This window comes from Nycticebus coucang, chromosome 15 (genome assembly GCF_027406575.1).
Source record: "Nycticebus coucang isolate mNycCou1 chromosome 15, mNycCou1.pri, whole genome shotgun sequence".
In the NCBI taxonomy this organism is placed as follows: domain Eukaryota; kingdom Metazoa; phylum Chordata; class Mammalia; order Primates; family Lorisidae; genus Nycticebus; species Nycticebus coucang.
Window position 1 is genome coordinate 84,354,436 of NC_069794.1, and position 24,430 is coordinate 84,378,865.

Genomic DNA, 24,430 nt, shown 5'->3' on the forward strand with positions numbered 1-24,430 from the left:
CAAGAAGAAAACTTTCAGCACTTGGTAGGCCTTACTGGTTTCAGCTGTGTCCTGCTCTATTCCCCGTGGGCTACCAATTTTTGATTTTGGAACTTGGAGAGATAAAAATGTCTTACCCTTTCTCTCTCTCTGTCTTTCACACACACAGACAGGCACAAATGTATATTCATACAAATACATTCTAGAAATACATCATAGCTAAAACTGCAAGCATCCTTAAATAAATACATTTTGTATCCTCTTAAATTAGGACATAGCGGGTACATGCTATCAGACTGAAACCAGAGTGCATCATTCTACCTCCAGCTCTCCACTTCACGCCTTGCAAAGGGTTGCTGTCTAGTGAATGCTGCCTGAATACATGAATGGCTGTAGTAAGAGGTAAATATTCAGAGACCTGGAAGCCAACAAACAGCCGAAGTGTCTTTGAGACCCTCAGGTCCCTCCAAACTCACAGAGCTATTGTACATATGGAAAAACGGTGACAGTCCTCTACAAACTGTAAAGCCCTGTATAAAAATAAAGTCATGTTAGTTTTCTAGTTGCAATTCTGCCTCTGGGAGACATGCCTAGCAGTACCCTCGGGCAGTGGTGTCTTTGTGAATCTCCATGTTACCCCTGTTTTCTGAAGGGCAGGGAGTCTGACACTGTCCTAGCACTGACTGGGAAGTTGTTCCTATGAACACCAATCCAGATTCCCTTTCCTTCTACACAAAATCCTTGGAAGTTTCAATCCTACTATGGTACTGTGGGATTTAGTCTTGGAAGAACAACAGCAAGAAAACATTTTCCTATTTGCTCACAGAGAAACCACTGTCTCTTATGCATTATCATCTTAAACCTGATTGGGCATACTCATCCTGGAAAATAATCAATAACAACCACAGAAGAAGAATACCATTGGACTTTCAAATATTTTTGATGCAATCTTTAGTAAGAAACACTTTTTATAGCTGTGAACATGCACACCTACCCATACACACATAGACTGAAACACGAAACAAGAGTTTCATAAAATAATAGTGACAATATGCACAAGGCCATCTGACATTTTCTGTCCTATCCTGTCCTATCCTATCCTATCCTGAATTCCTAATTACTGGTCATACCCACTAACTTGCATCACAGCCCCCCAATTTAATGAATGCAGTCTAGATAACACTCAGTTACATGAAAAGCATCTGGTTCAATCATTAAGGAATAAACTGAATGCAGCCCTAAGTCTGATGCCTGGGGGTCCTCCTAGGCACCTTGTCTTTTCCAATCCCCGTATTCTCATCACACATCCCCAGGACCTGCTGAATTTGTCTCTTGAATGCATTTCTCCAACTCCCATTCTCCACCTAGCTCCCTTTCCTCTGCCTTGGTTTAGACCCTTGCCATCCCCGGCACTGCACAGAACCCTGACAGCTCCCCCTGCTTCAGTTTTTGCTTTTCTTACATCACTCAAGTGCAACCACGATCATTCTCTATAAAGCTCTGCACGCCTCCCTGTCAGCTACAGAATAAAGAGTGGCCGGCCCCTCTGCCTGCTTCCCGGCTGGCTTCCTGTTCCGTCGCCGGAGCTGCCGCAGTCATGGTCCCTGGCTGCTGCTGCACATTGCACCCTCCATTTGTCACACTCCTCTCTCTTTCCCAGCTTGCTTTCATTTGTATTCTATCAAGATTCAGCTACCGCATCTCCTCCTCAATCTCAGGTTAGCCTGGCTCTTCTCGGGACTCCCTTTATCTACTACAGTCCTCATGAGAGCATGCTGGGATGGCCTCCCTACACGTCTGTCTCCCGATAAGTCCACAGCTCTTCAAGGGCAGAGCTTGCCTCATCCACGTTTTGTACCACTAGCGCCCAGACAGCACTCGGAACTCAGTGTGCGCTCCAGTCGTGCTGAGTTAAAGGAGGACTGGGCATTCCTTTTCTTGCTCTACATTAATCTCAGACTGGAACAGACTGCAGCCCCTTGATTTATTCTCAGCAAAGGATTCCACACTGCGCTGGTCAAAGGTCTCTGGCAAAGGGACCTTCTGCCCCACAGAAAGCTTCCCTGCTTTCTTTCTCCCTTCCTGATTTGATTTAAGGAGGCTGAAATGCACAAGCAGGATTTAGCGGCTTTCGGTTCCACTCTATTCGAAAGTTTGCTGCTACTGTTTCCAGAGCCAAGGTTGGGCTGACTGCCAGGCCCCAGCCTTAATCAATAACAAATCAATGATGTGAAATCTCAGGCAGCTTAGGGGTCTTCCAGATGTGCGTTTGGAATAGTTCTGGGATGTCATATTTGGTCATGGGGTCATTTCTAATCCATAGGACCCTGGGAGAAGAAGGGTAGTTCTGGTCATGAACAAAAGATTAGGGCCCCTCTAGCTCAGCCTGGACCACCCAAGGTATCCCTGAATTTGCCTCTGGAGGAAACTCAACTCCCCTAGGCTTTCCCCTTCATATCCTCATGAGAATCACCCAGCTAGACCATTACGACACCCTCAGGCAAGTGGCGATGTGGGGATGCCTTTAATTCAAATAGAGTAATGCGCCCTCCCCTGAAATGTAATGCCTTTCAGCTGTGACAACTTTGGTTCTCAGGAGCAGTGGGAAAAGGTGTGACATAATGGAATGAGCTTCTTTTGGGCACTGAACTAGTTTGGCCTGCCTAGAAGATGCTTCTCTCTGTTCCACTTAGATAAAGCATCTTCTTCCTTGCAGGTGTAGCTTGTTGCATGCCTCCTCCAGGAAGCCTTCTCTGAATCCTCTCAACACTTCCCTGAATCCTCTAGGACCTCTGGACGTCTCGAATTCTTTCTTGACCTATTACCTGTAAGCCTGACTTCATCCCTTCACAGACTGAAGTCTGAGCTCAGGGAAGTCGAGAACAGTGAGGGCTCAGTACAGGTTTGTGGTGGTTGTGGCTGCTGTGGCTGTTGTTAATACGTGAGATCCAAACAACAGACTGCCTGGCTGGCTGTGGGTGTGGTGAGGACTGATGGTGAGGATGGTGATGACTGAGGGCCATTGTTAATTTCTAGAGCGAGAGAAGTGGACAGACCCGGGGGAAAGAAATGAATGTCCTTAGTAAAGTAAAGGCGGGAATGGATAAGGAGAAGGAGACAGCAAATTGGGATAAAAACAAAAAAATAAAACCCCAAAACTTTCTGAGAGGAAGGTGGTGGTGGGGAGTGGCACTGAGCACTATCGGGGTCCCCGAGCAAATCTCATTACAGCTCAAGTCACCAGTTTCCTCATCTGCAAAATGCGTGCAATGTTGCAATACTCTTCAGAGTAGTTGTAAGGGTGTGAGAAACTCCAGGACAAGAAAGGCCATTTACGTTACCACTGCAGTCCTGTCCCCTGGCACAGGACTTTGGACTTTATGTTTACATGTTCTGAACAAAATGAATTATGTATTTGGACATGGAGCAGGCAATTAAAAATTGGAGCTATTATTATTAACCAAAACGCATACTTTTCACATTTTTCCACGGAAGTACCCAAATGGCAGAAGAATATAAACAGATACCCCCAGAGGATTTGTTTATTTCCTCCTATCTACAGTTGCAATATAACATATCCACACTTGTTTTAATACGAGCAAGCTTTCCTTTAAATTAGAGGGATGCCGATTCTCCCAGAAGCTGTAATATCCTGTAGCTCCTAAACACTTTGGACATTCTGCCTCACTGAAGAAGGCTCAGCTGAACATTTAAAAGAAAAATTTCACTCTCGGAGAGATGATCTATTTATTTCTTTTTAATAGCAGCCTCCCCAAGTACCAAAAAATGTAGGGCTCAGGCAAATTCCGACTCCATGCAAGCTAGGATGACATTATGGTGGACCCAGACTTCGACTTTAAAGTTCTGAGAGGCACACAGGCCTCCAGGTCACCATCAGCTGATGCTGGCTAAGCTTAAGATCACAGAATGAAGGCAGAAGCTCTGTTCAGCAACATACAAAGTCGTGACTTGAAAACAAAAATTTTCTCGAATACATTTTCATAAAATAGCAGGACATCTTATATCCTCAAGGCAATTTGTGCATTTTATTCAGGAAGCAACCAACACCATGCAAAGATAACTTCAGGGACAGAACCCAAATCTGATCACCCGCTCTGTCCCCTGCTTGGAGACTTCCGTGGGTTTCACACCGCTTTAAAGTAAAATGCAAACTTCAGGACTTCAGGACAGCATGAGATCCTGGAGTTCTGCCTGCGTCCCCAGCATGTCCTTCTGTGCCTCAACTACCCACATGCCCTGGACAGTTGGCCAGTGGTGCTAAACAACTTGAAGTTCCCTAAAACTGACTCCCAACTCCCATTCTCTGTTCTCTGCAAGCATTTTTTCCCTCTTTCGAATGACCTTCTCCCACTCCATCTCACCAGCTAATTCTTATTCTTCTGTCCCCCTCTGTGCCTTGATTCTCAGCTCTAGTTTTACCCTCTCTGCTAATCTTTCCAGACCACCTGACCTCCACCACTCTTACCACACAGGGCTAAGCAGGGGTTCATCGGCCTATCATCTCTCTTGGTACCCTCTGCGCCCTTCTGACCCAGCACTTACCCTGGCACTGGAATTTTCGCTTGGCATTACTTTTCTGTTTCTCTGTACTGGCAGCGTCTTTGCATTCCCTGAACCAGCACAGCGCCCAACACCCCAGAGGGGCTTGGGTAACGTTTGCGTGGAGAACTGAGGAAGCTTCCAGCACGGAGGTTCAAAGAAACTCAGAGCAGGCAGCAGATGATAGTTCTCTCTCATGCTTCCAGCTGCTAGCAGTGGAGAGGAACCTCACTGGTCCCCTGTGACCTTCCAAGTCTCAGCTGAGATTCCAAGCCTCCACACTTCCTTTCTTCATTGTTTTCATTCACATTAAAAAGGAACACTAAGAATTTGCATCACGGCCGCAAAATAAAGTCCCAGAGAGAAAGGATTCTGTTTAGAACAGAAAGAACCACACTTTCTAACCAACCAAACCCCTAAAAGAGGACAAAATGTAAGGTGGAGTATGTTCCACCCACGCTCATTATCAACAACTCTCTACTCATAAAGAAGCAGGGACAAAGTTACATTATCATTCCAATGGTTAATCTTCTGTTGAAATTTCCAAATCTTTCTTTACATACTCTTTAAGACATAAACACAGCTTTAAAACATTCCCCAGTTGGCTAAAAGTAGCAAAGATGATGCTTCTCGGAGACTTCATCCTCCTTGGTACAAAAGGTACCCTCATAGCATGGTACAAAGTATCATGATACTTGTACTCAGTACCTTGATACTCCAGGTACTCAGGTATCATGAGGTATCATGATACTCGTACTCGGTACCACAATACTCCAGGTACTCAGGTATGGTGATACTCGTACCCATGATACTCCAGGTACTCAGGTATCATGAGGTATCATGATACTCATACTCAGTACCATGATACGCCAGGTACTCGGAGCAGATGTTCACCACCTTTATTAAATTTGACAATGTTTCTCTTCTCTGCCAACCATAGTTTCTATTCTAACAAGAATATTATTAATTATACATTCCATAAACTCACTTATTTCATAACACAATAGTGACATCGGAAAATTTAGAGTGTTTAAGATTAGTAGTCTCAAAATAGCAAAAAAAAAAATAAAAAATTCTTTGGTTTATTAAATTCTGGGTTTTGAAATTCTCTTTGGAATAATGGCTTCTGTTAGCACAACCCAGATGCCACCAAACTACCCACAAATTCGGCCAGAAATGTCCTATGAAACTCTGCTTCACTAATGTCTGACACTGTCCGGAGGCTTCACGGGGACTCTTCTTGTTTCTGGACATGATGTGAGAAGAGGCGGGAAGTGATTCTGGGTCTGGGAAAGTGGAGGAGTATCACTAATGCTGATGTCATCACCATTTCTGAAATTCCAGTCTTGGTCACTCTCCCATCTGGGCTACCTTTTAAAGCTGGAATTCTCTTCTCTTTATCTCACTACCCACACACCTGGCCCCGGGGCATCACTGAGTCACTTCCGGTCCTTTTAAACTGCAGCTCAACTTTCCTTTCCTTACAGCGCCTTGAGCTGAGGGATATGAAGAGAGGGACAGAGAGAGGCAGAGAAGTGACTTTGGGTTTTTAGGAGACAATCACTGCCGTTATGGGAATGATCCAAGCTGTGTGTTACTTAATACTGGATTTACCTCCCAGATCTGCTCTTTGCCCTTCCACTGCTCACTAGCAACTTCAGAAAAGACGGAGGGTAAACGAAATAGAGAGCAGAATTCTATCTTATGCATACATTTATGAAACGTATGATTGGGTAACCTGAGAAGTTGTTCAAAAGGAAGGGTTTGGATGGACAAGAATTTTATTGAGACTGTTATCCTTATTTATCAGGAACTATTCATTAATGTCTAAATTAACAAATAAATTGGATATAGTACACGAGTCTTAGTTTTCCAGGTCAGTTTTTAATAAAAATGTATTTCTACTATGGTAAAAACATTTTTTAGTGAGGAATTTGAAAGGCAGAGACAAGCTGAGTACTGAACAGATGCACAGGTGGACCAGGGCTCCGGCCTCCCTGGCTGGGAAGCCACGGGCATGTGGGTGAATCTGCCCGGCGGTCTGCTATCTGTTCTCCTCCACCCAGCAGCAGACGTGGCACTGCCCAGGTGACCTCAGACGCTTTGAGCTGAGGTGGCAGAGCTTCAGTCGGCTTGGATGTGCTACCCACAGTGTGAGTGGGAAACAAACTTTTAGTTGCTTAAGATTATAAAGACTTTGAAGCCAGAAACTTCTGCCATATTTGATATTTAACCCCCAGTGGCCACCGTATGCCTGGAAATGTGTAAGTATATGGGCAACGTTTGTGGGAATGATAAATGCTGCATGAGTCATAAGAATATGCACATAAAGAATAAAAATGAACACAGAGAGTTAATGATGAGAAAAATTTGCAATTATGCTTTGCTACTACACACACACACACACTCTCAACGTCACTCTAAGTGTTACTCAAAAACTCTTTTGTCTTTTTGGTCCATTTTTGTTTTCATGGAAACCATCCAACTTTCAAGATAGATTGCAAAACAACTTCTTTTGAAGAGGATTCAATTTTTCCCCTCTACAAAACTATTTCAGTTGACTGGATAGGTTTGTTTCACTGCTCACCAGTTTTAGAGAATCAAATGTATTTAAAAAGCAGTTTGGGGCAATGTAGACCCTAATGTCAGATGCCCTGAAGGAATACTGACTAGGTGGGTCAGGATTCCTGGCTCCAAGTTCTCTTCATAAAGAGCCTGTTAGATTAATCCATGAAAATAACAAAGGTTAAGACACTTTACCTTAATAACAAAACCCACCAAATCCCTCAGACTTTTGTATTTATTTTTGAGGCTTGAAACTTGATTTCTAGTCTTAACACTAGGAAGTGCCATCCGGTGTTTTCTTGTCTAACTCAATGCTATTGTTTACTGAGACAGACACTAAGTGTCTATCAGGTGTAAGTCAGTGATTCCACACCTTGTATTTAGGCTTCTCCTTTGTTGTTTAGAAAAGTTTCATTTTCTTTCTTTTCATTATTTCAAAGTAACATCACGAATAGCTTGATACCTCATGAAATCACAAGGAAGAATTACAAATGAAGGTTGTTTTATTACTTTAGTGTATTTTTGAGAGGTAACACATTTATACAGTAGAACCTCTGTAAATTGATACCCCAAGGTCTACACAAACTGGTCAACACACGGAGGTGGTCAGCATAAGGAACGCGGCCCCCTGTGCTGAGATGTACATGTGGCGTGGGCCTGGTCTGTGAAAACTCGGTCAAGGTGAGGGGGTGGTCAATGTAGGGAGGTGGTCAACTAGGAAGACTCCGCTGCAATTTGGTTGGAACTTCTAAAGCGGCTGTATCTTTTGAGGTGTGTATTCAATGGCAGATATAACCAACTTTTAGTTACAAGAAAGAAGGAAGGGAGAATAACAGGAAGGAAGGCAGGAAGGAAGGAGGGGACTCAACCATATGTTGCCCTTTCAAATTGCCTAAACAAATCCAGTCTTGTCCTTGACGCTCTGAGAGCGAGTCCAGCACAAATACTCCAGGATCTCTATTTGGTGCTATATATGCTGTTATCTACGAACCTCCACCCAACAAAGAGCCGATCATTTCCCTTTCCTGTTATCTTCTGGTTCCCTTATTATGGCCAGTTCCCAGTTATAACTATTTCTCCAATCAGAAACTTTGACACCTTTCTTATCCTCTAAGTCTAACTTTCTGCTCGGCTCAGTTACTCTCCCAGGTACAAGGTGGTTCTCTGTACCCCGCTCTCTCCGTCTCTATCTGCTGTGGGTGTTCTGAATTTCTAGGAATCCAGTGGACATCACTGACAGATGTAGACCACCTTAAACCTCAACATATTTTCAACTTCAACCCGCTTTAAACCATTTTAAATACAACTATAAAAATAATGATCCCAACCTCGAGCCTGGATGTATATTATTTTATTTCCCAACCCACTCTGGGAAAAAAACAACCTTCTCATTGTACTAGGTACCCTGTAATCACCCAGTAAATTCACATTAATTGATGAATAAATATTTGGCCAAAGTTCCACCAGGGTTAGCGAATGTCGTTTTGGGCTTTATTTTACTCTACACCTAGCTTACTTAAAAATATTTTAAAAATTTCCCGACATAGGCATGAAAACAAAACTCCAAATGTTTTTGAGCACGTGGCTCTCAGCACCACCACCGTGATAGATCAAAAGAAAGGGATACAGAGTTGGCATATTGCTCTCATTCCTCAAAGCGCCCAATATAAATTACATAATCTTAAAAAAAAAAAAAGCTAAGCATTCAAAAAACAAAACCAAGAAAACCTAGTATTATTCCAGGGCATTATTATACTCAAGTTTCAAAAAAAGATTTTGGGATTTTGTAAATCATTTACAAGGTATATTTATTTGAATAAGTTATGTCATAAACAGTTCCTAAAAGGAAGTCATGTCAAAAAAAAAAAATAATAAAACATGGCTTTTAGCTTTTTAACTGTGTTTTTATTGGAGAAGTTTTGAGAATTGGTTCACTGTAGATTTTAAGTAACTTCTGAATGCTTTTTATTTCATTGTTAAAAAAAAAACTATGTGGTTGGTCAGAGTCAATCTCTTATTATCAAAAGGTTTGTAAACATTTCCTTTCAATTATTTTTCGTCAGAAAATAAGGGGAAAAAGAGAGTCTGCGGAAGGCCAAGACTTTTACAGAACAGGCTTTTGCTCCAAAGGAAAGTGCCACAGGCAAGGAGCTGACAGAGTGGCCAGCTAGCTGTGTGACCTGGGCAAAGAGCTTTACCTCCTCCGATCCTAGTTGACCTGCCAGGAAGTTAAGGGCTCTTTTAGAGGCTTTTAATGCTCTGAAGTGCTTTGATTTGTAAGATGAATTGTCATGCTGAAGTCAGTGAAGCTAATGCCACTTTGGAACCATGTCATAGAACTATAGAGAAGGGGAACTGTGCACCAATGTCCTGGCTATGTGACTGTAGACAGTAATGGGGCCCAAGAAAACCTGTATAGAATGTTGCAGGGGAGTTAGGGTTTGCGTGATACTCTGTTGTTAGGAAAGCATTGCCGATGGGCTTCTGTGATTTCACGTTGTGGTCTCTGACATAGAAAGCTAACGATCTTGGAAACCACAGCCTCAGCTGCTGGGTCTTCCTCCCTGACATCAACTCCTACTGGTTCTTTTTCAATTTTGTTCTTAAATGGAGCATTTCTGATCTCTCATTTTATAATCCAATTCTAATAAAAATGAGAAGACAGGATTCGGACTGTAGGGAGATGAATAAAAGTACATTTTGCAAGGCAGTCAGTTATCATAAGACAGTTATTAAAATGTCTGGGCAGATGACCTCAGACTGCAGCCAGCCTGCACATCAGCTGGGCGATCTGGCCTTGGTGCATATGGCCTTAGATGGCTTTCTCGGAAATCAAGTTACAGGCGTCTGTGAACTTGAGTCTGTCTGTTTTTCAGCAGTTCTTACACACATAATACAATGTCGGGCACAGACATTGAGCAGCATGGTAAAACTTGGTGGCAATGCACAAAATAATTGTTACTGAAAAAGCAAAAAAAAAAAAAAAAATTCCAGAGCTTTCAGCATTTTGTAGTTTGGAGATAAACATTGACTATAATTGTAGTATTTACTAAGTAGGGAATATGCTACTTAGAAGCTGAAATGGTACACTGGTGACTTTGCTTCCGTTATTCTTTGTTAACCATAATCATGCACCTTTGTTATTAGAATTTGTTGAATGTTGGGATATGTTAGAATGTTGAAGACTATTTTATCCATATTTAGGACTGTTCTTCCTGATATAAATTTGTATGGGGAAGGTTTACAGGGCTAAAAAAAAAATCTGTTTAATTCTTTTTAAAATGATCTTACATGCATACACATTCAAATAATCTTCTAAAAGGACTGTTGTCATTGATGCCGGGTACTGGGCATGATGCTAAATGTTTTCTGTCCAATGGTTCATTGAATCTTTATAAGAACTTTAAAAAAGGTAGTACTGTTCCCATTTTGTGGAGGAAGAAACTAAGGCTCACAAAAGTGAAATAAGGCATTCGGAGATCACACATAGGTATGCCATAACTCAGACCCAGAACTTCTGCTCCAAACCTAGTCTTCAGAACAAGATAGGAAGAGATAGATAAAAACAGCAAAGCTTTTGGAAAGAAAGTGAGGGCATAAATTATACATTAGAATTCAACCGAAGTGAAGGAAAAAATTGCTCGCATCATTTCTCCATTTATTTATCCACACTTTAATCAGTCATTAAACAGACACGTTCCTTATTCTGAAGAATAAGGAATTGAGAAGTCAGCTTTGTGGCAGGGCTTAAACGCCAATGAAAATGGGGTTGTTCGGGATAAGAAGGAAAAGGAAACATCGGTTCAAGCAATATTTTTCCAAAGGTCTTGATTCCTTTTGGAAAGTTCTAGGTGGAAACACTAGGTTTTCCTCAGAGTGAAGTCGCTAAGAGCGTTTTAAGAGGTGAGGAACATCCACGCACTTGAGTATGTTCCTGGACATACACTCAAGCCTTTTGCCACTTTGGACATGAACAGAGTAGAAGCGCAGAGCGGTTGGAATGCACACACACAGCCAGCGACGGTGTCAGGATTCAAACCCAGATGGGGGGAAGGAGGCCCAAAGCCTTCCACCTGTCACAAAGCCACGCTGCTCAGAATTGTCTTGCTGCAGTGTTTTTTCTTGGGCTGCTACATAGTATTTGTAGGAGGAAAACAAGGAAATCAGGAAAAAAAAAAAAGAAAAGAGAATCTTAACTTGGGGGACAGGAGAGAGAAAAGTACACAGACCAGTAAAATAAATGAGGAGGTTTATCCAGTCATCTGTACTATTAATTAAATTTAGCTATCTACCAGCTAAGTATGGCATGGCTCCATGGTGATTATCAAGGCAGTCAGTGTTTCAAATGGCGCTGCTAACTAAGCATAATAGGATTATGCATCCCCCCACCCCGCCACCTGGGAGCTGAAGCAAAAATGTTCCTTAAGCCAAGGTTTTCAGGTTGTTTTTTTCCTATTAGAAATTAGTTCAGAATGATGCCAGAGACCTCAAGGAGTGTTTGAGTTTATTCTCACTTATATAGGCGAAAAGAAAGAAAGGATTCTTGCAAAGCAGATGCGAGAGCCCAGAAACACCGGCTCCTCCTGCTTCAATATGGATTTATATTCACTCGTGGAATAAACTCAGCAGAAAAGCCACAGGAATGGGGCAATGAACACAGCCCATGCCTACTACCACATTCTTACTGGATGACGCTTAAACCATAAATATATTTCACTTTTAAAAGCTGGGTATATTTTTAATTGTGTGTTAAATGAATTTTTATAAATAAATTCAAGCATAGAGGGATGGTTAATACTTCATTTTGGAAATATTCTGCCATGAAATTCAGTTTGCTAGGGGGACTTTTTCACTTTAAAAAAAGTATTTTGACCAAATCTTTTATAAAACATTCCTCACTTACGTATCTTATAAATGTAGATTATTTTATGGTAAGAACAGGTACAAAAGATTAATCAGCATTTAGTTTAAGTTTGAAAATGTGCTTATGCTTAATACATTTTAAGGTATTTAGCATAGAATGAAATTACTTTAACCTGAACTAGACATAATTTGTCATGTTTGTGAATAGAAAACCTTTCAATGCTATAATGCTTTCTTTGTTTTTGGCAAAATATAAAACAAATTTAAAATAGTGAATAATTAAAGAAAATTCTTTAGAGTGTTTCTTAATCCCTAGATAGACAAAAATGGTTCTCAATCCTTGGACATTGGATTTTCTTTGGAAACACTGAAAATGGATTTTTAAAAAATCAGAAACGAACAAGACACTGCTGTTAAGAAAAGAGATTTGTATGCTGTTAGTCATTTTAAAAAATGACCATAGCTACCATAGAGGCTTTGATTCACATTTTTCTGGTGACACAACCCCCTCTTGTATAAACATATACACATACCAATATGTTATGTGAACTGTAATCTTGCAGCAACTTCAAGGAAAAACTTGTTTTTATAAAAGAACTTATATTTTCCCATGCTTCTTCACTTCTTGTGCAAGAACTTTTATGAGATTCTAGTGAGCTGTGTTTTATTTATTTTCCTTTGTTCTTCCCTTTTTACTGGAAGAGGATATTATCTGGATATAATTGTGTTCAAGGAGAATGAATTGTGACTAAGGAGATGATTTAAATCAATGACCAACAATTCAAATGCTGAATCCTGCCACCACTTTGGATATGGCAATTTAATTTTACTAGGTCAACACATTCATTTATTCTAATGCAACAGTTCCCCCACAGGAAGGAGGAAAGCTATTTCAGTAACCTTCTGTTTCATCTTTGCAGACTTAGCCACGTTCCCTGCAACTTAGCTGGCTAGAGTCGAAGTTCTATATCAGTAGAAATACGACTGTGAACGTCTCTAGCTTACTTCATCCAAGTCCCCAGAGACTAGGCTTTTTCTCTCCGGAGACTTCCCTGTAACACGCTAAATCATCACTCATATTTATCTAACTATCAGTAAGCCTGTCTGGTGTTCCAGCCACCTGGAGCTGACAAATATTTTCCTGTGTGAAGGACGCCATAGCAACCAGATTTGTGGCATGGGCAGAACCAGCCATAATGCTGCTGCAATTTTAGTCGGGAAGCCAACACACAGCACCCACAGCCGTATTATCATAAAGAATGTCTCAAGAACACAAAATTCCTCGTTTTTCAGGACTCAAGTTTTTTAGACACAAGAATGGTAATTACCCCAGACTCTAAGAGAAGGAAGGTGGTAGTTAAGATTGGAAAGATCTTCAGTTTCAAATCTGTGCCTGTTTCTTACAAGCAATGCCACTTTGGACAAGTTAATAAACCTCTCCAAGCTTCAGTTTTCTCTCTGTAAAATGGAGATGATAATTCTGCCTCAAAGGATGGCCGTGAGGATGAAACCAGGGGATCTGTTCTGGGTTTGGCAGATGAGACGCATATACTAATTAATAGTTTTTAATCAATACATTAGGGAAGGAGATCGTCGACATGAGAAGAATGGTCTCAAAATAGGGTGCAACTGAGTATATTAGAAATTTTGTGTTTATTTTGAAAATTTTATTTCAATATATATTTTTTATTCTTCCTTTCTTTTTTTTTTTTTAAAGACAGAGTGTCACTCTGTTGCCCAGGCTAGAGTGCCATGGCCTCAGCTTAGTTTACAATAACCTCAAACTCCTGGGCTCAAGAGATCCTCCTGCTTCAGCCTCCTGAATAACTGGGACTGCGGGCGCCTGCCACCACACTTGGCTAATTTTTCTGTTTTTAGCAGAGATGGGGTCTTGCACTTGCTCGGGCTGGTCCTGAACTCCTGAGCTCACGGGATCCTCCCATCTTGGTGTCCCAGACTGTCAGGATTACAGGCGTGAGCCACTGCACATGGTCTATTTTGAAATAGTTTTTAAAGAAATAAATCATTGTGCCAGTATTCAATGGCAGGATGTGACAGGAGGTGCCCTTGCTTGAGCAGAAAGCTTCCGGTGGTTTCTGGAACTGTGCAGCGTGGCGGACCGGCACGAGCAATCTCACCGAATCCTCGCTTTCAGGATCCTGCAGTCTACATGGACCCAGTGGAGGACTACGTGACTACATTGCTTACTTTCAACCAAAGTAACCTTCACAAAGTGGAGGGGCAACTTCAACAAGTTCTTGCCAAGAAAGAGAAAATGTTAATTACCAGCAATGAACAGTCGACAAGGAAGAGACAAAGCTGAAATTCCTTAGTCCTAGTCCTGGCCTTGTTAACAGCCATGTCTACAAGGCAAGAATGATAAAAATAGATTTAGACCAAAGAAGAAGCCAGCTGCATTAACTTAAAGTTGTCTGGAAGATTATTTGAAAAAGGGATTTATATAATTGTTAATGAACTTTGGCCTTTATGACTGGAGATAGTAGTTCTTCATAGCAGAACACATTTATAACTTATAAATTATGCATAAAGACAGATGCATTGGGACTACTGCTTAAAATACTGTGACTGATAGGAGTGTATATTCACAAAAGGCTGAGGCCCCCGTGCTAGGGCACATTGCACGTCTGCGGACCCTTCCATGCAGGCAGGCACGTTGTGTCTGAGACGCGTGCTGGATAAACTGTCAGGCCATGGGAAGCCCAAGGTCACCAGACAAAGCTTCTGGCCACCCCAGGTTCTGCTCAGCCAGCCCAAGGCTGAGGGTATCATTGCTCTCTTCAGCACATCTATCATCCATGTAAAGCTACTCATGTCCCATTCAAGGTGCCCCCAGCATTGGCTGGAATTGATTCTGCAGACAAATTTAGGGAGGATTAATTATTGGAGAGTGCAGCTATTTGATTTTAGTTGAGTTAGCTCCATAGAACAGGAGAAACGAATGAGTCTCTTAAGAATCAGCCCAATAAAACTTGTGGGCTTATTGGAGTTAAATATTTATGCTAGCTCATTCTCCCAAATCTGATAAAGGAACAAGAAACTTAATGTATTTACAAACACTCTCTTGCCTATCTATCAGCGAGCATATCCCACTTCTGTCCATTCGGCATTCAGCACAGTGAGTGCGGAGGGATGTGTGCCGAATGGATAAACAAGCCACAGGTAAGCAGAAACCACCATCCATCAATCCTTACATTCATAGCTGGGAAGATTCTTTTCCTATTCCTCCCAGAAGCTAGTCTAAAACCTTCGCACAGATTTCTAGTTTTCAGCCCTAACCTCACGCTCACTCACTCACTCTTAGCTGACTGATTCTTTATTCACCAAACCCACCAGTCTCTAATGGACACTTTATTGAAAGAGCATTTCTCACTCCTTTTCCTTTTTCTGCCCACTCTGCCTCAACTAGCCACTCAGCTCTCGCCTCACCTGGCATCAGAGCTCAGTTTCCTCTGCGTGACACACTCTTACAGGGGCTTACAGACCCTGCCCAAACTCCACTTCCTGAGGGTCTTCACTCAAGTCCCCTCTCCAGGAGACCTTCCCTAGCTACCTCGCAGTTGCTCTGTTCACTGCGCCAAAAGCGAACCTGTCTTCCTCACATTCATTCCACCTACCCGTTTCATTCCTTCTCCGTATTAATTATCACTAAAATAAACATAGTTCATTTATATACCCTGCTCATTGTCTTCCCCAGGAGAACATAAGCTCCACGAGGCAGGAAGCTTCATCGCCTTGTTTTGCTTATTCCCATAGCCTAAAATTAGGCCTGCCACATAGTAGGCACTGAATAGCTGGAAGAATGAAAGGATGGGTGGATTTTTGCAATAGACCTATAAATGGCGTCACTGCTTCCCTACTAATGCCTCCTTCTACTAGAATATTCACCTTAAATTACAAGTTGAAAATCACTGCCCTCATTATAAATTGTCAGTAACTACACATGATTTATTAAATTAAAAATCTGTTAAAAAAATCTAGCCTCAATGTCCCTTTCCAATATCATTTCTCAATATAGCTATCTCTCCATACATCCTAAGGTGTCGCCAAATTGGGGACATTTCATTGACTTCTGAACATATCCAAGACTTTCAAGTTCTTGTTTCTGGACATGTATGTCATAGTTCTTTGATCTTGAGCTATGTTTTCCCTCCTTTGCCTCCTACTGAAACATATTTATGTTTCCAGGCTCATGACACTTTTCTATTCTTCCATACAGATGCACATAAGTGCACCCTACTACATTGCTGACGCCTCTAATAATTAGCATAAAACATTCTTTCTTGAATTGCATCCAACAAGTGACAATAAAATCCTCAAGAAGACATTATAGGCTTGTATTCTTTTTGCAGTTCCTTGCAGATAGTACATGCTCAATAAATGTTTGTTGAAATGAAATGTACAATGTCACTAGCTGTGTATTTTGAGACCAGAGATTTATAGTAAGATAAGTATTTAGGTTCTTCCTAGAGGTAATACACCAACAGCAATTAAGTGAATGGCCACCACACTGGAAAGAAAGGTGACATTACAGCTTAAACTAACAGGAAGCAGGAGTTACGGTACCTTCCTTCTTGCTGTTGTAATGTCTGGCACAGAGAAGTCACCTAAGTTGGAGTTTGATCCTCAACTAAAAATAAACTTTTGTAATATTTAAACTCAGCTGCTCCCACTGTTGTTGTATAACTATTTTGTGGTTTTATTCAAGTACTTGCAAGACCCAAAGAACATCAGTCAGGATGGCTCCATGTTACATAAGGGTTCTGTTTTCATGGAGTAATTTATGGTTACTTCAAGAAACTGTATCTTATCTACTTGCTGGGTTTCTCCTCCCCAGGCTTGCCCTGGAGTATAGACAGCCAGTCATTGACCAGGCCCAGAACAAATGGTCCAGGACACAGGATAATAAGCACGTGTGGAAAGAATAGCAGTTCTCAGGAAATTGTCCTAAATCATTGTTTTCTTGTGGGGAGCAGAGAACTAGTAATTCCAAGAATTTTGTATGGCACAATTTTGCTGAGACAGTAGAGTGAGTTTCAATTCTAGGTATATGAGCAGCAAACCCTGACAGGGACCTCTTGCCCCTTGCTGAGTACAGAATAAACAGGTCCTCCAGGAGGCCTGGAGGCAACTGCCTGTCCCCTCTCTCGCTCTTCCTCTCTGGCAGGCTGACAGCACTAACACCCTTCCTTGGCATCCTGTATGGGCTGGTGGGGCTGGAGCATAGTGAGTCTTTCTTCTGCTCACCGCATGCCCTCTCATTCCCTCCTAGATGCCACAACTAGCTCAGCTCAGCTGCGGTGCTGATAAATGGCCAGATCACGCTGTGCTTCCCGGCACCGAATGTGGAAGCCCCTGTGCTGCCCCGTGAAGATGTTTCTGCTCCTTCCAAAGTGTCACTGGAACAAGGCCACTTGCAGGAGCTCTCCTGAGATTTAGGTTTCCTGTAGGGTAAACCTCTCAGGACTCCACTTTCCCCTGTTGCTCCCACCTCCAACTTGCAAACACTTGACATTGCACGTTTGCTTAGATATAGCCCATTTGGGGACTTGTTTATTTATCACTGTATCTGTATTCGTTTTGTAAGTTGAGGTTCCTGCAGCATTTAAACAAAGAACTTGGAGCAGAGGACTCGTATCACTTCATCTACAGCAAATCCCAATGGGACCAAGAGGGCTGTGCCCCTGAGGAGACAGTCTTGCCTACTGCTCATCCTTTGCTCTGGTCCCTTTACCAAGAGCTTCAGGATGTAGCACGATTAGTGGGAATGCATTTTAAGTATCATTCCAAGCACTGAAAACAGAAACCCTCCCCCGCTGAACACAGAGGTGGGTGACGGGTGGCACAGCCCCCGCGAACCTGGGCCTCCTCACTCAGCTCCATGTTCAAGAGACTACACGGCCCTGATACGGTTGGAGACGATTCCCGGTATTCCTGCGGTTTATCCTGAAATAACATGCACTAACTACTAGGATAGCAGGGCTTTACCTCGGCCAGTTATTCCACGTAAAAAGAGATTACATGAGAGATTACAAACAACTTCTACAATTTACATAGTTTTCTTCATCGTCATTTAACAAGTAGACTCAAGTCATCTTCTTAATTGTTTTAAAGTAAAACCTTAGCTCAAGAGCAAAGTTTCCATCTCTCAGGGAGAGTCTATGTTTGAATGAGAAGGGATGAGAACAGGCCTTCTAGACCCCTCCTGAGGCTACGGAGATTGTTCTGTCAAAGACTTTCCAAATCTTGGCCTCAAAGTTTATCTTATTTTCAACATTCTCTAAATCTAAAAGAAAAGGAGAATAGGAAAGTTAGAAGCCTGGTAAGAAGTTGCTAAACTTTTTTTTTTTGGCCGGGGCTGGGTTTGATATTTGGGGCCAGTGCCCTACTCATTGAGCCACAGACACGGCCCAGAGGTTGCTGTTGCTAAACTTGATGGTTCCAAGTATAACCTTGGTTCTGAGTCAAGCACCTAACAAAGGCAGCCCTTGGATCAATATAATTAGTACATAATCCATCAGGCTACTTTGGATTCTTAAGAATTTTTTCTGATTATAAAAATAATTCTAGCCACTTAATTGCCATTTTTCATGATTTATGAATAATATGCTAAACATCTTTGTTCAGAAAGTTTTGTCTTTTTTTTTACCCATTTCTTTAGGATAATTACCTAAAAGGAGAATTGATAAATATTGCCAAACTTCCTTTCCAAAAGACGGTCAGTTTTTCTTTTTAAAACATATATACTTAAAAATAGATATATTAAGGCTCTCCAGGAAGAGAGACAGATGATGGCTTTGATTCTTAGTTACCTAAGTATGATTAGTAGGATTCAGACAGGATTGGCAGGCTGACAATTGATCTGCTGGAGATTCTATCTACTGGGCTTTGTGTTGGTAGGATCATAGGTTCCCAGCTTAAAACAGTGGATATGTTATTACTCTATAAAGGCCAAATTATTACAGACACAAAGGGGTTCCTAAATTCTGTCCCCAAAGGTCCATAATGACAGTCACCACAAAGAAAAGATGTGAAAAGATTGACTTTTTCACTCAATCAATAAACATTACTTGAAAACCAATCAGATGTGAGAAACTACAGTAAGTAGCAGGGAATCAGAGAAGCACAGGGCCTCCCCTGTCTTTGAGGAGCCTAGGATGGATGGAAGGCGTGTACACAAAGAATGAAACAGAACAAGATAAGGACTTGATTGCTTTGTATTATTTATTTATTTATTTCTGAGACAGTGTCACTCTGTCACCCTGTGTAGACTGCCGTGGAGAAACAGCTCACAGCAACCTCAAACTCTTGGGCAGAAGTGATCCTCTTGCTTCAGCCTTCTGGGTAGCTGGGACTACAGGCACCCACCACGATGCCTGGCTAATTTTTAAAATTTTTTTGGTAGAGATGGGGTCTTGTTCTTGCTCAGGTGGTCTTGAACTCCTGAGCTCAAGCAATCCATCCGCCTCAGACTTCCCAAATACTAGGATTATAGGCATGAGTTATCACCCTGGCTAGAAGTTTGTATAGTGAAACTGTGAAAGAAGACGGCTCTATAGAGGAATGGTGCTGGAGAAGGTTTTGAAGACCAGTGATGTTTAAGGTAGTTTTGGAGGATGAGGAGGATGTTGGAAATTAGGCAAGAAAGTAGAGTGCAGGTCCAAAGTTAGGAGAGCACAAAGGTGTGAAAACAGGGGCTATCATAGTGATGTCACCGGGAGGGCACAAAATTGGTTCTTTCTGAGAAGGAACCTGGGGGCTCCACAGAAAAACACTTTTAAGGGGATCGATCACCAAAGGGTTTGGGCTAAGAAAAACCTTTGAATGGTGGCTGGGCTTTATCAGGAAAGGAAGATGTCAATGTTTAATTAGTGACTTTAAGTAGCTTTAAAGTTTTCAAAGCATTTTCATACACATGATGTCATTGGGACCTCCCAGCCCTCCTGTGGGGTAAAGCACACACTCCTGTTCTTACACGGCAGTAGCAGAGCTTGGGGGCAGTGGGGCTCAGCGACTTACACAAGGCCACACCACTGAGTGAAGCTGCCACTCCCAGGGCCACCACCCCTGTGTCCGCTGAACAGCACCTGGGTCTGTGTGGAGCACAGCAGTGTTGGCAGCTGAGACTGGATCTGACTTCGGATGTCCCTGGCACTGTAGTAAGCTGCTATCACGCTCATCATTTAAAATGAGAATGACTTCAAATGAAAAACACACCGACGGCTTCTATCTCTTATTGGACTATTTTGAAAGAAACTGTATATATATGAAGATAGGCATATATTTATTTTAGATGGTATGTACATTATGTGTCATTAAGTGTAAGAAAATATTACGTATCTTAATTTGCAATAGCATCCATTTTCATTACATTAAGAATTTTTAAAATTACATATATTCAACCATTCTAGATCAAAGCAGTCTGGAACCAGTCTTATCCCAATTTCTAAAACTCCAATTTGTTTGAGGAAATGAGTGGTCTTGTACAATGCTGGGAACTATGGTGAAAAATCAAGGAAAATTCCACATAGAGAAAAAAAATGAGAGCAAGTAACTTCAAGAGGACATTCCTATATAAAAAAAATTCTGCATAAGATTACAGAATTTTGTGGGGTTTTTAAATTTAAATTTCAGAATCTTTTGGGGGTGGTTTGGTTACACGAATTGCTTTTGTACACTTGGAGTCAATGTCATAAGTGTGCCCCTCATCCAGGAGTGCGCACTGTACCTCTTAGGTGTGAATTTACTCCTTCCCTCCTAAAATTTTGTTTTTAATGATTCAGAGTGCTTTGCTTTTTCAGTGTTGTGCACAAGTTCTGTCTAAAAAGACAAAGGCAATTTCATAAATGGCAAATGTACTAAAACGTACTCATAGCCTAAGACTCATTATAAATATCTGATGTTTGCCATGTCTCTGGGAGACAGAGATGGCTAGAATTATTTACTATATTTGTAAGCAGTGAAACAGATTTATTAAAAGGTTAATTATCTTCCTCAAGGTCAGAAAGCTAGGCAGCATAAGAGTAGTGGCTGAAATCCCATGTTTCTGACTATTACCTTGCAATCAATTTAAATCGTCTCCATAAGGTTTGACAAGGGTACCATCACGACTTGGCAAAAATTCTTTTACATGTTAGAAAAACAGGTCTGGACGCTACCCCGTCACATGCCAGTATGTGTCAGCACATGTGAGTCTAGCTCACGCAGAATAGGCTCGGCTGGCAGGGATGACTCCCTCGCGTGCAGACACGGATCCACACATCAACAACAGTAATACCAGCAATTCACAGGGTGTCAGGCGCGCATCCCTAGCTGACTGCATAGTTTGCTGAGGCCCTGGGGAACTCTGTCCACTGTCTACAGGTATTTTCTTCCTCTCACTTTTCAAATCTGGACTTTAGGAAACAGGTTAAGCTACCGAAAAGACAGTAAGACAAAACCTTCAGTTTCTGATATTCCCAATAAGAAAAGACATAAATGTGGCATTTCTTCTGAAACCTGCAGAAAGGGCCCTGTAGAAACCATATGGTTGTCAGTAACAGCACAGTCTCCTTCAAAGGTGCAAAGAACACTAATGAGATCAGGATGTCAGGGAAAGCAGAAATAGATCAATGCCCTCCCCCACTTGTGGGTGTCCCCACCATCCATCTCCGTGCCCACTCTATGTAAATGAAATCAACCAGCGAGGAGTTCTGCAAAATGCATAAAACAGTTGTCTTCTAGGCTCTACCAGAAGATAAATGATTCCAGACGCTGGCCTGTGGCCATGTTCCCACACATGCTACAGAGCTCCAACATCCATATTGGGCCATAACACTGAGAGGTTTCTGTTTCTGCGAGTTCATAGCCAGAGCTTCCACTTCTGGTTTGGACTACACAGGCTGCCAATGCAGACGCAGAATAAGACACTTTCTGTCCAGGAAGATTGTAAGAGATTTGGCTTTTCCCTATAAAGGGGCTCCTGTGATCCCTTTGAAAATTTTTTTCTATTGCTTACAGGATCTCATCAGCCCAAACTGTTGCCTTAGATCTCTTTGGAATTAGACAAGTCCCAGCCTAGTAAAACATGTGGCATACGACCCAATGCAAACCACTTAGATGTAACGTACAATTACAAACAGCACAGGTCCAACTTTGAAAACGAAGACATTGGAAAATGTATTAAACACAAGTAGGACTATTTCTGATGGTAGTTCATGTCCTGGAAGAGCATAACAGACTTTTACAGAAAGATAAACCAAAGCATCCAGAGGCAGCTTCCTTTAGAAATTATGTCAAAACCAATAACATTATTTGGAAGGCACATAGGAAGTCCAGGTCATGTTCATGGCTATTTAAGAAAGCTATCCCATGAAATTAAGCACCCTAATAGGCTGTATTTACTGCTGGCCTCTTAAATCTGAAAGGTGGATCACTTTCTCACTACATTGATTTTGAGGAAAAGTACAGATAATTTTGTCCACAGTTTAAAGAAAAAAAGAAAAGAAGGAAGGAAGGAGGGAAGGAAAAAAGGAAGAAAGGAAGGAAGGAAAACAGGAAGGAATGAAGGACGTCCTCATCTATATTTGTAGTGTGAAATTAAACAACTCTCTCTGAGATTGAACAAAAGTAAAATAAGTCTTACTGGTAACTTTCAAACATTTTTGAAGTGACTAACCAGAATGACAGGCACAGCCTTTTCATCTTAAATCACCGTCTTGTTAAAAGAATGTTCTTCTCAATATCAAATCCACTACAAAGAAAACTTTCTACATCAATAACAAAACTCACAATCCAAATAGGGAGTAAGTGCCGTGTTTCCCACCACCATGCTCTCTTTTTCTCTGGAACACAAACTTACTTTGTTTAAATATGTCCTTAGGCTGTGCTGTGCCTTTGAAACAAAGCCCCTCTCTTCTTCATTTCATTTTCTGCCTTCTCAAAAACTTCTCAGAAACTGACAGACGGTACATCTGCCACCGAGTTTTCTCTTCATTATCTCTGCCAGCTAATATTTCCTCTGTGCTTGGCTCCTGTTTCTGAGACTTGTCCACATCACTCTAGCCTGATCAATGTGTGCCTGGTTTGAGGTTGGTTTTGGCCCCGCCTCCAGCTCTTAGAGAAAAAATGAAAACTCACAGCTGGATTTCCTATAAATCCTCTCTTTTAAAACTGGCTCTGCTGCTCTGGCACACATCAGAGGAAAACGCTGCCAGTCTATCACAACCCAAGAGGGGCGCTCCTTCTCCCAGCTCCCCCCCTTCAGTGTCAGGTGCCTTGGTTATGTAACAAATCCCATTTAAAGTGAGCCTAAAACTCACGGGAAAGGAGGAAGTATTTTAAACCAGGCTTAGGTTTTTATATGCCTAGTAAGACTCCACAGAAGATGCCCATTACTGAAACATACAACCCACCATGACTAAATAATTTTTAACATGTTGAAATTGAGACCAATTTCAAGGAAAAAAATGGAAAAGTAGAAAACACCAAAAATAGGACATTATAAAATGGTTACATGTGGAATTTTCTATCCTGAAACTCGGGGTCCTTATTCACATTCCTATAACATTACACCCTGAGCAACAGGATTTGCTGGTATTTATCCTACCAATGAAATTGGTGAATTAGGAGAAAGTACAGGCTTCATTTCAAGTTCTAGATGCGTGAGGGTTTCCTCGCCAGGTTAACTGTTACCGAGTAGGGCTGAACAGGTAACCCTGGAATAATCAGTCTGTTTTACAAATTATTCATAGCAGGACAAATGCTGCATTGTAAATTTACATATTCGGCACAGTCAATAGCAATCAAACTTTACCAGCTAGTAGAGACCACACATTTAGTGCCAATAGTACCTGTGAATGTTCCTAAACTGAGGCTAAATATGTGAATGCTGTGCTCGGATTCAGAGCCAGAAGATCTGGATTCAAGTCTCATTTTTATTTCTCGGCAGTGTCCTTGAACATAAAAGGCACAGAGTATGCTCTGGAGACCTCATGGATGATTGCAGGATTAAATGAAGATGGTGAAGTACTTCACTGTTATTATGCAATGGTCATATTGTTCTTTCCAACAACAGAGAGAATATTAAATAAATATAAATATTTAATCTGGCAAAGGATGATACAAACTAAACAACACAGCCTGTGATAAGGAGACTTAACGATAAGAGGATCCTGGGAATAAGGTTCAGAGTATAAAGTGCATGCTGGGGGTGAGAGGAACTCAGACTCTGAGTATCTGAACTCTTTGGTGAGAGAGAAAGCATGGTTCACAGGGGTCAGAGCAGGGCTGAGCAGGGAAAGTTTGACACCTTAGTTCTCTGTTGTCATTCTCACTCACTAGGATCCTGGAACTGTCATGTGCCATTAGTCACAGAGCCCTTTAAGAGCAGGTGCTGTCTGTCCAGTAAGTCAGTGAGGGAGACAATGAGCTAGAGGAGGGGGTGAGGGTGGGACTGGCAGGGAGA

At 41.7% G+C, this 24,430-nt stretch overlaps 1 protein-coding gene across 8 annotated transcripts in view; it reads right to left on the minus strand.

Moving 5' to 3' along the window:
* The window catches only part of STARD13 (StAR related lipid transfer domain containing 13), a 270,950-nt gene that overhangs the window by 74,946 nt on the left and 171,574 nt on the right, over positions 1-24,430 (minus strand). For 2 of the 8 annotated variants that reach the window (XM_053563161.1, XM_053563158.1), the window contains exon 1: positions 22,826-22,995. The exons of 5 other annotated variants lie outside the window; for them this stretch is intronic. The gene's annotated coding sequence lies outside the window, so the exon portion shown is untranslated. Of the gene's footprint in view, positions 1-4,542; positions 4,673-22,825; positions 22,996-24,430 lie in introns of those variants that run through there. One more of the 8 variants, XM_053563162.1, reaches the window with a different exon arrangement.